The following is a 21006-nucleotide window of genomic DNA, read 5'->3' on the forward strand; positions in this document are numbered from 1 at the left end:
CCTCCAGGGACAGGGCATCCACGGCCTCTCTGGGCAGCCTGTTCCAGCACCTCACCACTCTCTCTGTAAAGAATTTCCCCCTGACGTCCAACCTAAATCTCCCTTCCCTCAGCTTAAAACCATTTCCCCTTGTCCTGCTGTCACTCACTCTTTCAAAGAGTTGATTCCCCTCCTCTCTGTAGGCTCCCTTTAGGTACTGAAATGCTGCAATGAGGTCACCCCGCAGCCTTCTTTTCTCCAGGCTGAACAAGCCCAGCTCCTTCAGCCTGTCCTTATAGGGGAGGTGCTTCAGTCCCCTGACCATCTTTGTGGCCCTCCTCTGGACCCTCTCCAACAGCTCCCTGTCTTTCTTGTACTGGGGGCTCACAAGAGCAGAGTAGAGGGGAACAATTACCTCCCTGTCCCTGCTGGCCACCCCTCTTCTGATGGAGCCCAGGATACCATTTGCCTTCCGAGCCGCAAGGGCACACTGCTGGCTCATGTTAAGCTTTTCATCTATCAAGACCCCCAGGTCCTTCTCCACAGGGCTGCTCTCAAGGACCGGTCCTTCCAGTCTGTAGGGATGCCTGGGATTCCTCCGGCCCAAGTGCAAAACTCTGCACTTTGCCGTGTTGAACCTCATCAGATTCACCCAGGCCCACCTTTCTAGCTTCTCGAGGTCCCTTTGAATGGCATCCCTTCCTTCAACCATGTTGACCGCACCACTCAGCTTGGTGTCGTCAGCAAACTTACTGAGGGTGCACTAAATGCAGTACTCCAACTGAGGTCTCAGCAGTGCAGAGCAGAGCAGAGAGAGGGGCAGGATCACCTCCTCCTCCTTCAGTCTGCTGATCACACTTATTTTGACACAGTCCAGGATACGGTTGGCCTTCTGGACTCCAAAGGTGCACTGTTGGCTCATGTCCAGCTTCCCATCCACCAGTACTCCCAGGTTTTTTTTTTGGCAGTGCTGTGCTCCATCCTTACATCCCCCTGGCTTGTATTGACAGCAGAAGTTGTCACAACACAGGTGCAAGGCACTATACTTTGATTTATTGAACTTTACAAGTTTCATCTGTGGCCACTGCTCAGCCAGTCTAGGTCCTTTTGGATGGCATCCCATCCCTCATGTGTGTCAAATGAATCACACAGCTTTGGCATCATCTACAAACTTGTTGTGGGTGCATTCAATCCCACTGTCGATGTCAATGATGTTGAAGAGCACCAGTTCCACTACTGACCCCTGAAGGACACCACTCATCACTGATCTCTATCCGGACATTTAGCCGCTGACCACTACTCTCTGGTTACAATCCCAGGATCAGTTCCTCCTCCACTGAACAGTCCACCCATAAAATCCATATCTTTTCAATCTAGAGAGAAGTATGCTATGTCCATGTCAAAGGCCTTACTGAAGTTCAAGTAGATGACATCAGTGGCTCTTCCTGTCTACTTCTGTAGTTACCATCATAATGGTTACCACCATAAAAAGTGACAAGGTTGGTCAGACGGGATCTGCCCTTGGTGAAGCTATGTTGGTTATTCCTTATCACTTCTCTCTTCCATATGGCATAGCTTTCAGGAGGATTTATGCCATGATTTTCCCCCACACTCAGTGAGACTGACGGGTCAGTAGTTCCCCAGGGTCATCCTTTCTGCCTTTTATAAAAATGTGCGCTAGATTGCCTTTTTTCCAGTCACCAGAGACTTCACCTCACCACCACGACTTCTCAAGTATTATCAAGAGTGGCTTGGCAACTATGCCAACCGATTTCCTCAGCACTCTGGGATACATCTCATTGGAATCTGCAGAATGAAAGGTGTGCTAGTGCCTTCTACTAGGATAGTAGCATGCCTGTAAAGGTATTAATCAAAATTTAGTTTTGGAAGGAATACAGGAAAAAGCAGCTTGGCCTTTCTGGAGTCTCAAGAAGGGCAAGATCTTCTAATAAAGATGCTGCTCCCTTGGCTGCTAACGCTTAAAATGAGGGTGAGGATGGGTGGACACTGGGTCCACGCCTTCCAGTCAGTCAGTTGCACTGCTTGCAGCTGTACTCCTTGGGTTAGCCACACCTTGGTTCTCAATCACTGGTTCAGGCTGTGACCTAGCAGTTCCCATACAGGACCCATAAACTTATGGACATTCATGCTTCTCAGAAGGCTGAGAACATGATCTTTACTTACAGCAGGAGGGGCATCTCCCCCCTGGTTCTCACCTTCTGAACCATCTGATCAGACGCTGTGTATAGAGCAGTTGCTAGTGAAGACCGAGGCTAAAAAGTTATTGAATACCTTAGCCTCCTCCTTATCCATTGTTACTAGCCTGCCTGTGTTGCTCACTAGGGGGAGTACAACCTTCTGGACTTTCCTCTTCCAGTTGACTTTTCTGTAGAAGCCTCCAAAGCACAGGACATATGAAATATGCTTACAGTTTCCTTTCTCTTCTCCTGTAAACTAAGTTGTCTCTGGCAAATTGCAATCACAGGAGGAACCAAACTTATTTATATTTTAAAAGCTAACTGAAAATAACCTTCACTCTTAGCTGTAGTTCAGCTATTTTTCTGTATTCATAGGAATGCAAATCACTGCAGGGCTAAAATTCTGGAAATGTGTAACAATATTCGGGATTAAATAGAAAACTTGATCTCTTAATTAAAAACAAACATCAAAATACAAAAATAACAAGCTTATGATGCCACTCAAAAACACTAGGCACCATAGGGTCTTATTTCCTAACTGCTGCTGCATCTGCCCATCCCTGCTTGACTAAAATTTGTCTCTGATGGCAAGCTCATAGAGCTTGTGGGTACACAAACTTTTGGGTCACCAAATGGCTGAAGGTATGAGTTTAGCTACCTTGCAGGTTCCTACAGCAGCTGCTAAGAAAGTAGATTGCACTGTTCCCCTTTGACCAGTGCACATGGCCCCAAATCACAGAATGCTTCAAGCTGCCTCAGACCACAGCCCTGCAGCAACACTGATGGCACCTGGTATGTGGGGCTGCCAAAAATAACTTAATGCCTGATCAAAATGAGCTGACCAGCTCCTCCTGATGATGAGGTAGACCACTACCACAGATTCCCAATGCCTGCTGATATCAGAGTTGAAGGACAAGTTACCATTAGCTCAACAATCGGGATGAAACAGGTTGTGGTTGCTGTCCCTTTATTTCATTAGATGAGTTTGTTGATTCAAAATACAAATTGATTCACCTTATATTCACACAATGATTTGCACTAACACTGGCAAAGAGTGGGAACCAGAAACCTGTGTGGAAAGGAACACAGACACAGATCTGGCTTGGCTTAGATTGGCTTAGTTTGGCTTGACCCCGCAGGAGATTGCATTCCCAAGTAGGAGAGCAGCTCTGGCACTCTGACCAGTAGCACACATTGCTGTATTCACTTATGCTCCAGTCTTTGTATTTCATTTCTGAAACTATCCTGAGCAGAAATAAACTCAACAAAGCTGAGTCTGTCTTAACTGGTGACTGTGAAGGGAGAGGTTCAGATTCATAAACTGCGATTCTCTTGAGAATTAATAAGCTTTTGAAGCAGATCATCAGTCTAGTTGTCAGCTAACAGACAAGAAAGAGAAAAAAATACCATGAAGCAAAGGGAAGCCCAGCTGGGAAGCCACATTTCTTCACTGATGTTGTTTCTATTTACCGCTAGCTTCAGGAGAGTTACTACAGCTTGCTAATCATACACCAAGAGTCAAAACTGTTAATCTGCTTCTGCATACACACACATTTAAGAATTTGTGTATTTATAAATGGAATATGAAGATCACATTTTCCTTTCATAGAGCAAGCTACAGTTCAAAAAAAAAATACCTGCAGGGAAAAATGATCCAGCCTTTAAGTACTGCAACCTTAATGGCTATACTGCCGTTCAACAAGACCTGGACAAACTGAAGTATTGGTCAGGGAGGAACCTGGTGAGATTTAACAAGACTAAGTGTACAGCCTTGCACCTGAGGAGGAATAAAACACATGCATCAGTACAGGTTAGGGGCAGTCCTGCAGGAAGGAGCTCTGCAGAGAAAACCTGAGTGCTCTGATGGATAACAGCTTGGCCCATGAGCCATCAGTGTGCCTTTGTAGCCAAGAAGGGCATGTTGTATGTATGTATTCTGGGGTGCATAAAAAAGAGTGCTGTCAGCAAGTCAAGGGAAGTGATCCTCCCCCTCTACTATACCCTGGTGAGGCCACATTTAGAATACCTTGTCCAGTTCTCGCTTCCCCAGTTCAAAAAAGGCAAGGATTTCCTAGGAGTCCAGAGGACGGCCACAAAGATGATTAAGAGCCTGAAGCAAATCTCGTATATGGAAAGACTGAGTAACCTGGTTCTGCTCAGCCTGGTGAAGAGAAGACTTAGGGGAGCTGATTAACACTTATAAACACCTAAATGGAGGTGGGAGGCAAATGGATGAGCTCAGGCTCTTCTCAGTGGTGTGTAGGTGAACAGGTGGAAGAACTTCTTTAAGGTAAGGGTAATGGAGCTCAGAGAGGCTGCCCAGAGAGGCTGACGAGTGTCCTTCTGTGGAGAAATTCAAGACCTGTCTAGACATCTACCTGTGTGACCTACTATAGAGCATCTGCTTTAGCAGGGAGGTTAGATGATGATCTCTTGAGGTCCCTTCCAATCCCTGCAATTCTGTGATTCTGTGAAAAAAGTCTCTAAAAATAACCAAATATGCTTGATGACTAATTGCCAGTTATGAAATTTAACAGTCTCGTTCTTTCAAAACAAAGCAGCTACTGATAATAAGAGACAAAGCAAGGAACAAAATAATATGTTTGTGCTTATTTCTTTCAATAGTTTTCCACCTCACAGAGCCCACAGAATACTTTTTTTTAATCTGCAGTTATGAAAGCATTTCAGCTGTGTTTTTAAAAAAAATCGAATATATTTTCCTGTCTACAGAATACTCAAGAACATGCCAGAAAGTAATTAGGAATGACAGGCATATAATGACATGTGAGCTGAAAGTATTCAATTTTTAGTCCGGAAAATGAAACACTTAACAATGGATATGGAATGCATTTGCTCTACTCCTTTATGCATAGCTGACTTGACTAATTTGAAAAATAAGAGAACCTATGCCAATCTACTTCTCAGGAAGAGTTCCAATGATGGAGAAACTTAAACAGGAAAAGAAAGAGGACCAGAACAACCATACCAAATGCTTATATTAATTTTGCAGAGGAAGAACCAGCATCTCCAAGGCCCTGTGGGTAATAACCCACAAAAACACCAGTCTGCACTTGGGGCCTGCCAGATTCCTGTCTTTACCAAAGAGATAATTCTAGCCTTTCTGAGAGTGGTGAAGAAATGATCACTTTGTGCAGATAAATCACCATCTGGCAGAGATCACAGATATAAATTATTCTTATATGCAGGTATCTGCTAGCATCATTCAGTTAGACTTTTCTGGATTTATAAAAATCACTGCTTAATAAAAACTTGATATCATAATCTGAATTTTTGGATGGTATGCTGGATTTTGAGCAAATGCTTGGAGATCTAGTGTACCATGGAAAATGTAGATTTGTTTACTGAGCAATAGGACATGTCTGTTGACACCCTGACTAGAAACTTTCTCTTGAATCTTACCAGAAGTGGAGTTACTGAAGTTCAACTTACTGATGAACAATGCAGGAAAGTTTTATGATGGAGAAAAAATTTCTTTTTATCATGCAAGTTGGCAGCAATAGGTTATCCAATACATATCTGTCCCAAACAATACTGTCAGCGTACTTCAATTACTGAGCAAAGTAGCTGTGAAGGATATTATTGTCCTATGCCTCGCAAGGAAGGCTTGCTGCCAACTGGGTCATACAGTAATCAACAAAGCAGGCTTCAGAAAGGATGCTACATTCCTCCTAGCTGCACCTACTACTGAAACAAATATATTTTCTCTGTTTCAAGCTGAAATTTCACTTCTTTATTAACAAACTTTAACAGCCTGACTTCTTACTTTGCCATGCATCCTTAACTCATGTAAACCTTTCAGCCAGAAAGGCTTGAACAAAAGGAATAGTCTGTTTATAGACTCCCTGGAATCTTGGGTTGTGTACATTATCCTTGAAATACAAGAACCTGGCTTATTACAGTCACAAGTCTGCACAAAACTGAGAGCACAACACTTTCAAAACAACACTGAAAGACTTAACAGGTAATCTCTTGTTCTAGAGAAACGAAAACAAAAAACAACAAAACTGCTGCAGTGGTTCTGCCATGATTTGGAAACCAGCACCATGAACACAGCGCTCTGAAAGTTCTCATCTGGCAGAGGTCTTTCTGAGCTTCTGCTGAGCTTCCTATACATGCACGGCCAGGAACATGGCTATGTTCCTAGCCACAAGAAGCATATCGCTTCCAGGAGCTACTGCTTGGGAAACGCAGGCCAAGGCTTTCACTCTAATGCTACAGTCTATTCCACAGATATTTCTTCACAGCTACATTAAATTCCCCAATAAAACACAGTGTATGGATTCCCATAGCTAACAAGATAGATGAGAAACGCCTTATTCATAAGCATCTTTTCTGTCTGCTGACTCGTCACCCAAACCATAGGGTAGTCTGCAAAGTATTAATAAACTCCTAGAACAACTGGACTGGTACTGACTTTGAGTAATTTTAGAAAATGCATTCCTCCAGTGGTGGCTGCTGTTCTCTCTCAATCAGCATAAGCATCTGGCAACAAGCAATTCCACTGAGTAATCTTGGCAAAAATTGTTTTGAATTTTCTTCACAACCTCTCAGAGCCTGACTGTACTCGAAACTGAAGATCAAACAACACTGTTGTGGGTCCTTCTGGCCCCATGATAATTATTCTAATGGTCTTCATGGTTGTTTTTTTGTTGTTGTTGTTTGGTTGTTTTTTTTTTTTTTTTTTTTTACTTTTTCAATGTTTTCTTAAATTTATTGCAATTAACGTGACTCTTCTGTTCAGTCCCTTGCTGGTAATGAGGCAAAGAAGAGCAACCAACATTAAACATAAACATGTCTTTTAGACAAATAATGGCCAGAAATACTAACATCATATAAAACACACCCTAAGTTTGCAACAGGATCTGCAGAAATTTCTCTGCCTTTAATCCAGTAAGGTCCTGCTTTGCTCTACAGAAAGGAGCTGCCAGGACAGTTTTGAAACTGTTATCTTTCATTTAACAGCTACAACCAGTTTTGAAGAAAAAGTCAAAAGAACGTAAGCAATTCTGCTTGTTTTTAACATTTTGAGTGACAAAACAGTGTAATAAAAGGCATTAGTCCTCTTCTGTACTAACTGAGGCACTCTGCTAAGGTTGTATGGTAAGAGTAGTAGAGGTCAAAAGCAAAGGACCAAAGCCAAAGCTGCCAAAAAGCAACTTTTTATAATAATAGGGCATCAAAAAATATCTCTGCTGTTCACTCAGAAGTACACACACTCCATCCTTGATCAATTGTGTTAGAAGTGCTTTCTACTCTTCACATCTCAGTCTCTTGATGTATCCCAAACAGCTTATGCAACTTGAATCAATGTTAGCCTGGAAGAACCATTATGACTCAATGTGCTTTTGGTAGCTGGGTTTTTTTTTTTTTTTTTTGCTGTTGCTTTTCAAACATCTGAATTCCTCTATTATTAATTTCTTGTGTTATTATAGCACCTACGAATGGTTGCTGGCCAGCTATGCTACAATGCACAAATAGAACAAAATGCCCAACATTCATCTTTCCTCAGAAGACGCCTTAATTCTGTCCAGTAATTGCTGTAATGAATACAGTTGCTTGTTCTGGCTTCCTGCTATTCTCCCTGAGCTAGCTTCCACATCCATCAGTGCCACATCTACACCACCTTCTGCAGCTTTACTCTCTTTGGGTCCCTTAACATATGGGCTTTATCATGTGCTGCTTCTCCTATACTGGCATCACAGGATACCAACTACTGAATTCATATACATTTGCATGTACTCCCAAGACAGACTTCAATTTCTGCTCAGCAAGCGAGAGAGAGAGAGTAGCAGGAAAGAAGCACAAGGCAGCTATGCTTATGTTGTGCTGAATGGGCAATTGAAGCCACGGCTGCCTCTTCCTTCTGCTGTGCACAGCTCAGCACTTTCCCAGAACTGGCTTCTCTGTGTACTGTCTGGAATTTCTCCACAAGCCACAGCTTGCAAACAACTGCACGGCTTCTGCCCCAGAATTTTAATAACATTTTTTAAAAGTACCTATTTGTATTGTTAAGATACAGAGTAATTAGAGATCTAATATTTGGAAAATGCCAATCCATTAAAATATTAAGCAACATTTTGAACATAGCATTTTGTCACTGCCCTTCAGAGCCACCCATTCAAAACACAACTGCATGACAAGAACTAGAGATTATTCATTTGTCCTCTGAAGGAGCCTCCTCTTGGTCTTCCACACATTCTGTCACGTAATTCAGAAAATCATACCCAATACTTAAAGTCTGCTGCCAGTTAGATGAACTAGAATAAACCAAAGGAAGTGACTTAGCTGTGTATACTAAATATAACCAAACATGCTGCTCAGTGTGGATTGTATACAATAAGAAAATACACAGTTCAACGGCCTGGATGCATTTTTCTTCTTTATGGATTGTTCTGTTAAAAACATACCAAAACTTAACTTGTTGTTCAATAAACTGGAGATCGCCACTCTGGTATTTGCCTTTGTCAACTACTTAATATGACTGCTTAAAAACAATCAGAAGAAGATAAAATCACCAATGGAAGCCTCTGCAAGTATGTCTTCCTCCTCATGGTCAATACTGACACTGACACAGGAGAATTTGAATGTGTTTCTTCCTCCTCTCTTAGCATGCTCCTCTGTTCCCTCTCTGTTTTTCAACAGCAGAACACTCTGTGGGCTTAATCAATTTCACCCTTAGTAGGCTACGCAGGCTTTCAAGCTACAGCTATGAAGCTATGAAAATTGACAACAAAAAATCATAAAATCATAGAATCACAAGATTGGAAATGACTTGCAAGATCATCTAGTCCAACTGTCCTCCCATTACCACTGCCACCACAAGCACTAAACCATATCTCATAGCTCCTCATCCAAATGCCTCTTGAACACTGCCAGGGACGGCGACTCCACCACCTCCCTGAGCACTGGCCATTCCAGTGCAAATATGTTTGTATATGCTGCATTATTAATATAAGAAATTTATAAGACCTTTATTTATCCCTGCTAGATTAAGGGTTCTAAATTAAATTAAAAAATTACTTGTTTAAGCATATTCAGCACTCAGTATCTTATGACCAAAGGTTGTGGTCTGTGGCTCCAGGGGCAAAGGAGTCTGGCCACTATTAATGGAGAAAGGAAAAAAGCAGGAACAGAAGGCTGTCTGACTTACAGATCCAGAAGCCAAAGCCAAGGACTTGTGAATGGGACTGCATGTACTTCTCGTGGTAATTTTCAAGACACCAGCTCAGGGCAGATGTTTGAGATATAGGGGCTGGTTTTGCCTGTAAGGGTGCACTTTTGCTTCATTTGAACAGCATTACTTCATAGCCTCTCAACAGACAGGACTGCTTGGCAAGAGCATTCTCAATTCAGTTAAAAAAAAAACAAAACACCACACAGTAATAACTAACTGGTGAGAGATATGTTTCAGTCTTAAAAATAAGCAATGGCAGTCATTCGCTTTTATTGACATCTAAGGAAATAAAATGAAAATTGCAATATAAACAAACAGTGCCAACCGCTCACAAATAAAGGGAGTTGGTAAAAGACAACGCTTGTTTGATGCAAAAATACCATTTTCCAGTTCCTTGTGTTTTGTTATGATGCTGCAAAACACAGCAACCAATATGACAGCTCGAAAGCCCAGCAGTGCAAACCTCTGGCAAAACAAACATTTTACTCGTCCCACAGATCTACCAGGAAAGTGGAATAATCTTTGTAATAGGAAAAAAACAAAATGAAAATATACTTCTGGGTGTAATTCAAATTACATTCAAGTTTTTAGATAATCTTGATGTGTTTTACTTTTTTGCTTTTTTCAGACATCTCAAATACTCTTTAACAAAGTGTTACACATGATCTTAAACATGCCTTTGTAATTACTGGTCATGTGTTGTCCAGTTTTCACTTTAAGGCAGTACAGCAAGAGAGCACAGACTCTGTAACTTCAGTCCTTCCAGCACCATCCAACAGTTACTCAAGTTTCCACGTCCTGATCTATCTGCTTAAATATTTTCTCCTTTGTTTCAGAAAGTATCCACAAGCTATATGCAACACTTGTCTTTTGATCCTTCATGCCATAGAACTGCTTCTCATTCCCTGTATGTTTTCGCAAACTAAAACACATGCAACACATGTTCACCCACTATGGAAAACTTCTTCTGTCTGCTACTCCGAGATCTCTCCTGGTTAAACAGGTACTTGTGTTCCTTAGACCTGAAATAACACTCGAACAGTAGGACAGAGTTCTTCACCATTTGAATTATATCCAAAATTCAAACCTTTGTATACAAAAGTGTGACTACTGAAGCTTCTGTACAAAAGCTCTTGTTCTGTTGTTCAGTGTTAAAGGGAAAGTTTAATTAAAGTCATGACAAGAGTCTTTCTTCCTAAATCCTGCATTCATTCTTCCCAATGAACTTTTTATTTTTATTGGATGCATAAAGCTTCCTTGGGCTCTTACAGAGAAAGCCTTCAGTATGCAGGAATAGAAAAATGGAGGAAAAGGGACCAGAGATGATTTTCACAAATATTTTTGTTACTTTAGTAAAATATTTATTTGTAATACGAAAAAAAGCAATACAACAGGCTACAATAAATGCACAGGCTCAACAATAAGCAACATTACCTCTTCCATAATGCCACTACATGCATTCACCTATGTGAAGATACAAGCACAGAATGTATTTCTTACCTCCCTCGTACATCCACACATGACAGCTGTGGCTTACAGTTACGCACACTAAGCCTGAAACGTCAGTGGTGTACAAAAGCTCCTCATGTATATACTGCTGTCCTCTTTGCTATGACACAAGTTATGCAGGTTTTATGCATCACTTAAACAGGTAGATGCCACTTTCCTTAATGTGGTTGAGTGGCACACCTGCAGTCAGCCAAAGCCTTAAGAGCAATCAAGCAGTACTCTGTAGCTTACAAATCTGTCTGTGCATGCCTTGTGGTGGGCACATAACACATCACTGCAGAAGAGTGCCTGAACCCAGAAGAATAAAGGACATTCACTCTCTTAAAGCCATCTATTATGTCGAGGAAAGTGGTTATCCAAGAAAAATACTTCAACTGAGAACCAGCAGTGAGGAGGCACAGGCTGCTTCTTAGGAGAGTGAATGCTTTTTTGAAATGGCTCTGATCTGATGTGGCCAGCTGCATTAGATGCACCCTGGTGCTGGACAAAGAGGAGCTCAGCACATGGTCTCACTAAAACAGCCCTACTCCCAGGCTCTGCTCCCAGTTTGGGGCTGCAGCTTCTCCATGCAGCACAGGCTGTCCTGCACTGTGAGCTGGCAGTGACTCCATCACATGACCAGCATAGCACTGCCAGCACCAGCACCCTGAGACTCACTGCCACTGCCCTGAGCTCAGACATGGTGTCTCATGGTGTCTCAATCTCTCCCCACTGTGCAGCTACAAGCACAGACAGTCCATCTATGCATCCTGGATGAGCAGGTTAGTGCTCACTGCCTGGTTGAAGCACATGTCAAGTCTCCAAGTTTTTGCTGTATGTGTTTCAGTTACATGTGCAGATGAGGCAAGAACTTCTGCACAAGAATTCAGGAATAAAAGGCAGCATTCCCTACAGCACACTACACATCAGTCCTTATGGTGACTTAACTCGCTGTGCAAGGATGGAGCCGCAACATGCCCTGCAATTGTCAGGAATCAACTTGGATAGCTAAGGCCCCACAGAAATGGGAGCTCATGAGGCTTGACCTGTGCACACTCAAAGGTACAGACTGCCATGCAGAGCTGGAGAGCCCTGACCATACTCTATTCTGTACTGCTTACTTAACATTTGACTCAGTCCCTAGAGCTGCGCTATGCTTGAGTTCACACTGTTGTAGTCATTTCAAAAGCCACAGGGTCAAGAGTTTCTTTATAAGCAGAAATTTCATAGCATTCCTTGGACCTATCTTTTGTTCATACAGAGATACTGATAGATTCCTTCTCTTATGATGACAATCAGCAATCAAATGCAAAGACAGAAGTGATGAACCAGCCTAATTGCTTTCCTCCTCTTGATTGTTATCCCAGAAGATTTTCTATTCTGAGAACTTCTGGTAAAGCTTGGATCCATATGTCACCATGCTCAGGCTTCTTCAACTTGTGCAGTGCAACAAGGACTATGATCAAGCAGGAATCTTGTGTTTTTATCTCTTCACATCTCTTTTATGGAGTCACATAAAGCGACAAGCAACCTCTTGAACAATCAAAACAGCAGCCAGTTTGAGCTCTTCTGGATGAAAACAGTATACCAGACATCACTCAGAATAATTACAAGTGATAAAGCAGGTTCACAACATTCTTTGCGAGCAAACACAATTTAACAAGCATTCAGTAGCAAATTCAAACAATACTTGCAGTCATGCGATAAAGGAAAGCCCAATGCACCAATCCATGCTGAAGAATTCCTATGTGTGTGTGAGAAACACAGACAAATAAAGGAAAAAGGAACATGAAATACAGCAGAAATCTGGCTGCTACCTGAACATTTCAAAGCAGCTGGGAATTCTGATAAGGCATGCAGTTTGTGAAGTGAAGCAAAAGCTGACAGGCATGCTCATTTAACTGAGACAGCTAAAAAAAATTTGTCAGTCCTTTTGGTCTGTTTCTCCCAGTCTAAAAACTCTACAGTCAGATCCTCTTCATCCAATCCCCACACTCCACTAGGCACAGAAGGAGTTGTCTGAATGTATCAGTAAGATTGAGCCAAGCACTGAATAAAACACAAAACTGTTGCATCCTGGACAGTCATGTAGACATCTGTTCACAGAACTGAGTAACATCCATATGATTTCTATTTACAAGTTACCAACAATGCATTCTGAGATGAATGGGAATAGGGAGCCAGTCTGCATGGACTTCACCCCCCAGTATTTCAGAAGTGTAACCAATTTTCAAGGCTAGAAACAGCTGTTGGATGTTTCCACCCAGGTAAGACAAAGTAAAAATACTTCTGTCCTCCCCAAATTCTAGGCTGGCCAGACGTGAATTGCCGTTGCTACAAAAGCTGGGATACTGAATGCATTCATCAGGCTGCCCAGGGCTGCGGAGCCACGATAATCTGGGTACAAACAGATCAACCCTTAGCACTGTGCTGGAACACCCTCTGACAATAGGTCAGGATTTGTTTTTTTCTCCCACTGAAGGGTCAAGTTTTACCAATCTCATTTTCTCCCAAGGCAGTAAATCTTCAAGTACAATTTAAGCACTTGAATGATGCAACACGATGGCGAGGAGACCAAGCTGTTATTAATAACCTAACGCTTTCCAACTAACCCACAGAGTTATGTGGTAGCTGCTGACAAACTGATACTGCACAAAATCATCCTGTGGAGCATAGGAAATACGACTTTATGTTTGGACTGACAACCTCTAAACTGAGTCTGAAGACTGCAATGGACTTACAGCTTTTCAGTTTCACACTTTAATTATCTCCATATTATTGATCAATGTTTAAACGATACCCAAAAGTAACTGATTATTCATACTTGTGTCGTTTCTGTTCTAGGATTTCATGCATAATCTTCTTAAGTGATCAGAGACAGAAACAATTTGCCTTAATGAGTGTAAAGCCAATGAAGCATCTTCACTTCATACGCTGTAAGCTTCGTTTCCTATGTTCTACACTACATGGCCATCTGTGCTTGATCCTCAGGCTTAACAAGTCTAGCACTGCCATACCCTAACTGTGCATCTCTGTATGACTACAGAAAAGGTGAGGCAGGAAAGCGTAACTCCTTCCCCAACGAAGGAATAAGCAGTGTCTATTTTCTTAATGCAGAGGTTGACATTTTATCCTAAATTTACCAAAGCTCCATCCCTTCCTATCCACACTCCCCATGCAGAGTTTGTTCTTCACTATATCTCCAGAACTCTCCATAGAGATCCGTCCTCTGCCCATACCACCACATTCCCATACCATGCATTTCTTCTGTAAAGGGACAAAGGCCATCCTGTAGAGTGCAGTGCTGTACAGGGAAAAGTAACATGCCTGAAGAACACAGAGTCACACGGCTGAGCATGTTTTAGAAGATACAGATATCTACATCATGGTACGTACAACTAGAGAAACTTCTGGAGCTTTAAAACTCATTAATGAAGATTGCTTGATTACTGCTACAAGCATTTACTTACTGACTACACTGATAACAAAGGAAGCAGACCACTTTCTACCTGAAAAGTTACTCCTGTCTGCAGTCACACGTCTCAGGGCAAGTATCTCACACATCAGCAATCATCAGTACTCAAAGCACAACACTAGGCAAGGATGCCTTCTCACAGCCACTTCTTCACAACACTGTGCCTCTGAAATGCTCAGAACTCCACTTTGTTTAGATAAGATATTAAGTCCTACTCTGCTGCAAAACACTGTGAAGTGCTTCTGAAGATTCTATTAGTTTGTTAACAAAAAAATCTTCTGGTGATGACTTTCCAACCAGATAGCCAATAAAATGTCATGCTTAAGTGTATTTTCACTTCATACCTGCAGCACACGTGACATAGCAAACAACCGTCTGTCTGGAAACAGCCCTTACAGTTTATTAGGAAAATTTATGTCTCATACACGAAGAACCAGCTCCTGGGTAAGACAACACTCATTACATCCTCCACGAATTAAAATGATGTGTAAAATAAACATCCACCTCACACCAAGAACTCATCTCAGGATTTGTATACAGCAAAGAAAGATTTCCCTTGCGATAAACCGTAGGAGCACAAAGTGTGCTTTCAAGTCCTGACATAAATCTGGTTTCTCATCTTCTTGCCTTTGCCACTGTTGCAGTGCAGGCTCACTACCTTTCTGCTGTGTTCCCGATGCTGCATGCTTCTTGCAATTACCACCTGGCTCACATGGGACAAAACTCATCTTCCCATCAGATCAATACATGGCGAAAGAACCAGCACAATCCTCTCTGTTCCAAGGAACTGAGCCCTTCAGCAAGGGACTCCTGTGTGGAGCTGTTATTGCACTGCTGTTATCCCTGCCTCACCTTTCCCCACCACCTTGTTAATAGTACTGCTTTTATTTATTTGCAATGCTTTGACATTGTTTTGAAGCCTGTCTTAAGACAGAGATGGCTTCACCTGGATTGAGTACAGGTGTTGTCACATCTGACAAAACTCTTTATAGTCTTCAATTAGAAAAAAGAAGTCTAAGCTTCTTTGCTCATTTTGTTTTCTGGCCAGTATTACCTTGGCTTTTATTTTGTCTGTGAAAAGATGGCATTTCAAATAAGATACACAATGCTTTATTTATTCAGCCTGATGCTCCCATTAGCAGTGCAAAATCAACACTCTTTTTGATTAAAAAAAAAAACACCAAAAAAACAAAAAACAATTTCTGAAGCAAAAGAGAGCTTCCTTTGAAAGAAGCAAGGACAATCTATCTACACACAATCAAGGGAAAAGCACCCTTTTAGTTATAAAAGCTAAATGGGCCAATGCAGACGATGGAAAAACCAACCCAGAGCAAGTGAATGACTGAAAAAATCTGCTTTAGCCTTCCCTGCTGGACACGTGCACAGGAGGCCCTGGCAGCAGTGCAGGCTCTGGGCAGCAGGACAGGACAGGGCAGAGCAGAGTCCCTGCACCCACAGCACACCAGCGCAGTGCAGACAGCCAGGAGCTGCACTCTGGGCTGTGGAGTTGCAGATTCACACACCCACACGGCACTGACATGTGCTGCACCCATGTACCAACAAAACATGCCTGGGGTACCTATGGCTTCCCAGTACAGCACAATAAATGTCAGTGGTTATTTTCATAAGTTTAATAAAAGTACCACTGCCGCTTATTGGCAGTTTTTAAGATGACTCCTCAGGAAAGCCATGCAAACTGTGTTGTCTGTAAAATCCCTTATAATTATTAAAGCACGCTGACGTCCTGAATTAGCGCAGCAAGCAGCAGTTCTACTAATGCCAGACGGAGATGTGGCGGAGATGAAAGGCACTGCATTCCTATTTAAACACTTCAAGCTGCCTGAATAACTTTCAGTAATACTCATTTTTATCACTTAGAGCCACAGAACATTTCAATTGCAACCTAATCTCAATATTTAAAGCAGCATCTTTTACACAGATTTGAAACAAAACTTACCAAACCTCTTTACACTGACTGTTCCCAACTGTATCTTCAGCACCAACGTGAATGACCAAGTATGAACAACCAAACGTGCACCACAGTTGGGAGAGTTTCAGATTTACTACCTACTTGGTGAGCAATTTTGGTTCTCCCCATTGCTTCAAGGATCACTGGATTCTTAAAATGAGATCCAACTCAAGCAGCGGGCCACAGCCTTTTCACTGCTCCGCTCTTAAATCTGACTTAACCACAAGTGGAGATGCGGCCAGGGGTGCATCATCTGTGGTTGTGGCATAAGGAGAGAACGAGAGCCCCGACTGAATACGATCTGTTAATGTGCCGCATTCTGAATAGAGTATCGCTGTTAAAGGATGAGCAGTCACACACCTGATGGCCGCCACCACCTCCGAGAGCTCGCAGCGACAATGTTGCTGTGAGAAAGCACCGGCTGTGCCTCCAGCAACGCCTCCTGTGTGTTTATGGCGGAGCGGATGCAACATTTGTCCTTAAAAATACTCTCTTCAAGTTTTTCCGTGCAATACTTACAGTGGACCACACACTAAGAAGCAAGATCAGATATATCTGGGCACGAAACGGTTGGGATTTTTTTTCCCCACCCCCCCCCCCAAAAAAAAAAAAAAAGAAAAAAAAAAAGAAAAAAAAAAAAGAAAGAAAGAACGGAAAAAAGGAAGAAAAGAAAGGAAGAAAGGAAGAAAAGAAAGGAAGAAAGGAAGAAAAGAAAGGAAGAGGAGAGAGGACTGCCCAAACACAGAGCAGACCCTCGGGGCAGGACGCCGGGACGCGGGCAGCACCCACCGCCCCGAGCCCGCTCTTCACACCCGCACAGAGCGCAATTGCCCGCAGCGCCCGCGCTCCCCGGCCCTTCACCCCCGGGACGCGCACCGCGGCCCGGCTCCCTGCTCCTGCCGCTCCCGCGGTGCCGAGCCGCGCCCGCAACCCGAGGAGTGACGGAGCCCGCGCCGCACGGCACGCGCGGAGAGCGGCGGCCGCCACCTGGCCGCCGGCAGAGGCGCGAAGCCGCCGCCCGCTACTCACCGCCCGGCTCAGAACTTCCCCCAAGTTGCCCGGCGCTCCCCGCCGTGGCCCCGGCACCATCGGGGCGCCTCGGGCAGCCGCGGCGGCGCCGCCGGGCACGCGGCGGGCGCGGCGTCGCGCGGGCCGGGCCGGTCGCAACTTGCGGGGAGGTGAGGGTCGCCCGCGGCCGCGCCCGCAGCGCCCGCAGCGCCCGCAGCGCCCTCCCCTCGCGGGCGGGGAGCGCCCGCCGCCCCCGCCGCCCCCTCCGCCTTCGGGCCGCGACTCACTTCGCTCGCGGGAGCCGGCAGCCCCCTCCGCGCTGCCCCTGCGCGCCGGGGCGCGGGGCTCAGCGGCCGCCGCCTCCGCCGCCTCCTCCCATGGCCGCCGCGCCCCGCTCGGCAGCTCGCTGGCCGTCAGCCGCGGGAAGGAGGGGATGAGGGAGCGGGGCCGGCGGCGCGCCGGGGGAACATGTCTGTCGGGAGGGGCCGGCGGCCGCCTCTGCTCGGGGGAGGGAGAGAGGGAGGGAAGGAGGGAGGGAGGGAGCCGGGCGGGGCGGGAGCGGTGCGCGGGGGGCTGGCGGCGGGGCTCGGCGCATTCCTGGGAGCGCGGCTGGCCGCCCGCCGCCCGGCCGGGGAGCGCTGCGCCCGGCGGCTCCGTCTAGGGGAGGAGTTGGGCTACTGCAGCGCGTCCCGCAGGCCGCGAGCTGAGCCCGGCGCCCCGCGCTGCCCCTGCCCCGAGGCCCGGCCCGGCCCGCTTCGTGCCGCGGCGGTGCGATCGGCGGAGAGGCGGCTGCGGGCTGAGAGGAGCGTTGTCTGATGGGTGCGCGTGCGGCCAAGCGCCCGGCGCCGTGCTGCAGCCCTCGGGTAGGCAGCGGCTGTAGGCAGAGTGCCTCGTGGGGCTCCTCCTGAAGTCAGACGGGTTTCTCTTTCGACGCTTTTATAAAAGAAATTACTCCAAATGAGCATATCCCACAGTTTATTTTACTCGGGTATCACACCGGTGAAGTACCCACGTGTGCAGAAGTGACCTCGGCAGCGACGTGCTGGTCTGTGAGTGCTGCAGCTTCCCTGTGCTGCACAGTGTCCTGCTCCTCGTACCACAGGGAGGACGAGGGCCACACAACACTGAAGCGTTGCAATGTTTCACAGTCACTGGTTGAAATGACTGGGTAAGCCGTGATGGAAATCATGTTCAGAAATTAACCCAGAATAAAAGGGAATCGCAGCTTCCCTTGTGATAGGATGAGGGTTCAAACTAAAACAAGAGACTTAGACCAGGTATAAGAAAGAAGTTTTTTACAATCAGGGTGGTGAGTCATTGGATCCACTTGCCCTGAGAGGCAGAGGAGGCACCATCCCTGGAAACATGCAAGATCAGGCTGGACCAGGCTCTGAGCAATCTGATCTAGATGTAAGTGTCCCTGTTCACTGCATTAGAGTTGGACTAGATGACCTGTAAAGGTCCCTTCCAACTAAAATGATTCTATGATTCTTCCCCAAGATCCCTGCTGTGGTTTGGTGAACACAAACGTGTGGGTTGGAGTGGCTGGGAGCAGCAGCCCACACTGCTCGAGTCTGTGCTGCCTGGCTTCAGGGAGCTTGTGCATCTTGCAAGCAGCCCTCGCACACAAAGTGAGCGGCCCTCAGGCGGCTGTCCCTCCAGGCTGGCTCTCTGCCTGCTGGCATGAGAGCCAAACCAAGAGAGGGGGCAAAAATATGCAGCTGGGGAAAGATGGGCAGTGAGATGTGACCTCACTAATTTGGGACTGGCTTAAAGGAATTGCAGTCTAACATGGCATGTTAGCCAGGAGTCTTGCAGAGGTTTTAAACTAAGTGCCTCTTATGGGACACGGACACATCTTCCTTATTCTTACACCAGAACTATTTCTTTTCCTTTCCCCACTTCTGGAATCATGGAAATGATGTTGAGCATAGCTTTTCCATTAATATATACGTACGTGTAATGGACATACAGTTCAATTGTCACCAGCGGTTAGGGGGTTCACATCCTCATCTCCTGGGAGATGCCTGTGCTGCCAAACCTGTGGTTATTCCTGAGGCCTTTCATTCTGACTTCCTGCTTCTGAAGCTATGGGAGAGTATAATTAGCAACTCATGGGGTTAGAAATTGCAACCGCAGACCCGATCCGGACTCTCTCATTCTGTGGCTGGAGCACTCTGCTGGAAGAGACAGACGTGTGTTCCAGCCCTTGTGCTTATGGTGGTGTTCTGTACAACATTCCTGTAACACAATAGGAATATATCTCAAACTGTTACCAATCGTTTTATATAGGCACAGTGGCAGAGGTACTTGAACATCAATATCACCAGACAGTTGAAAATAATATTCCCTCCTTATATGTACAAATGAGCAGAGATATTTATAAATCAGTAGATTTAACATATGCTCCTGATTTATTCTTCCCTGTGTTTACTGTATCCTAGATAGTGATTTTCTTTTTTTTTTTTTTTTAATTTCTTTTTGTGGCATGTGGTTTAATTTCATGGGGATTAATGTCAAATACAATTCCAACCAGATTTAGTCAAAAGTAGCTCATTTTGGGAGTAATAATGAGGATTTTACCTCTAAATTAGACGTCGAGTTTCCACACCAGCTACTAGTCTAGAAGCTGGAAAAGCACAGTGCTCTTGTGTTATCTGTCTGTAGGGTATTGCCTCAGTACAGGTAAGTAGTGTAATACAGTCAGTTGAAAAAAGTCTTTTTTTTTTTTTTTTTAATATAATCAATATATTCAGCTTCAATGAAGAATATGGGGGGATTATGTGATTCCTTTATTCTGTTCTGCTAACATGTGGTTGTGTTTTAATGATCACCAGAAATTAATTTCAGAATATCTGGGCGTGAGTCTTAAGATTAACTCAGCCACATTATAGGAATTGATTATGTTCTTTATACATCCATTAAGAAACACCTACCTTTTTACTTTCATGCATGCCTATGTACTCCACTTTTTTTTTTTTTTTTCATTTACACTGCATTCTTACTCTTCTAGATTCCTTCAGTTTCCTTGGAAAGCCTGGAAAAGCAAGTTTGACTACAATACATTCAATAAAGACCTGAATTCTGACCTCTATCCTGACATTTTGCTTTTCTGCAAAATATCCAATAATGCCAACATCAGCTAGTGTGAGTATTCTCTTAGTATCCTCTTTGATCCATTCAGAAGTGTAGTATTAAACATCGTCTCCATTCCAAGTGTGATGCTATGGGACTGGGCACAGCAGACAAAACTTGCTTTGCTTTCTAGTTATATTATTGTGTAATGTGAAGTTTATCAATAGGATGTCAGACAGTATTCTAACAGCTCTGCTCACAGTAGTTCTTCATCTGGAAGATGTTACTTCACTGTTAAGTGACTACAGCTAGTATTATGTATTATAATAATACAGCTAGTACATTGTATTATGATTGGCAGAATTACTGCAAGACTAGCTGTGAATGCCTGTTGTAAGCACTGGCTTAAGTTTGTGCTTGTATGGCATAAGAGTACTTTTGTCAGTAAAATCAGTCCTAGGTGGTACACTGGTACACTGATCAAACTGGTTGCGTGGTTTAGCAGTTGATAATTTCCTCCAATAAGAAAAAGCTACATTAATATATATGTTTCTGGATCAGCATAACAGGGTCCATATGCAGGGTCTATATACTAGAAAAAAGAAAAAAGCTGTGTGGT

The 21006-nt window shown here is 44.2% G+C and overlaps 1 protein-coding gene across 2 annotated transcripts in view; it reads right to left on the reverse strand.

Annotated features, from left to right (window-relative positions):
- The window catches only part of GHR (growth hormone receptor), a 129650-nt gene extending 111820 nt beyond the window's left edge, over positions 1-17830 (reverse strand). The window contains exon 1 of one of the 2 annotated variants that reach the window (XM_031609596.2): positions 17600-17830. The gene's annotated coding sequence lies outside the window, so the exon portion shown is untranslated. Of the gene's footprint in view, positions 1-17333; positions 17465-17599 lie in introns of those variants that run through there. The other variant, XM_090131290.1, reaches the window with a different exon arrangement.
- Positions 17831-21006: the final 3176 nt, after the last annotated feature.

The sequence above is a fragment of the Phasianus colchicus genome, chromosome Z (assembly GCF_987193195.1).
Source record: "Phasianus colchicus chromosome Z, bPhaCol1.hap1.1, whole genome shotgun sequence".
In the NCBI taxonomy this organism is placed as follows: Eukaryota; Metazoa; Chordata; class Aves; order Galliformes; family Phasianidae; genus Phasianus; species Phasianus colchicus.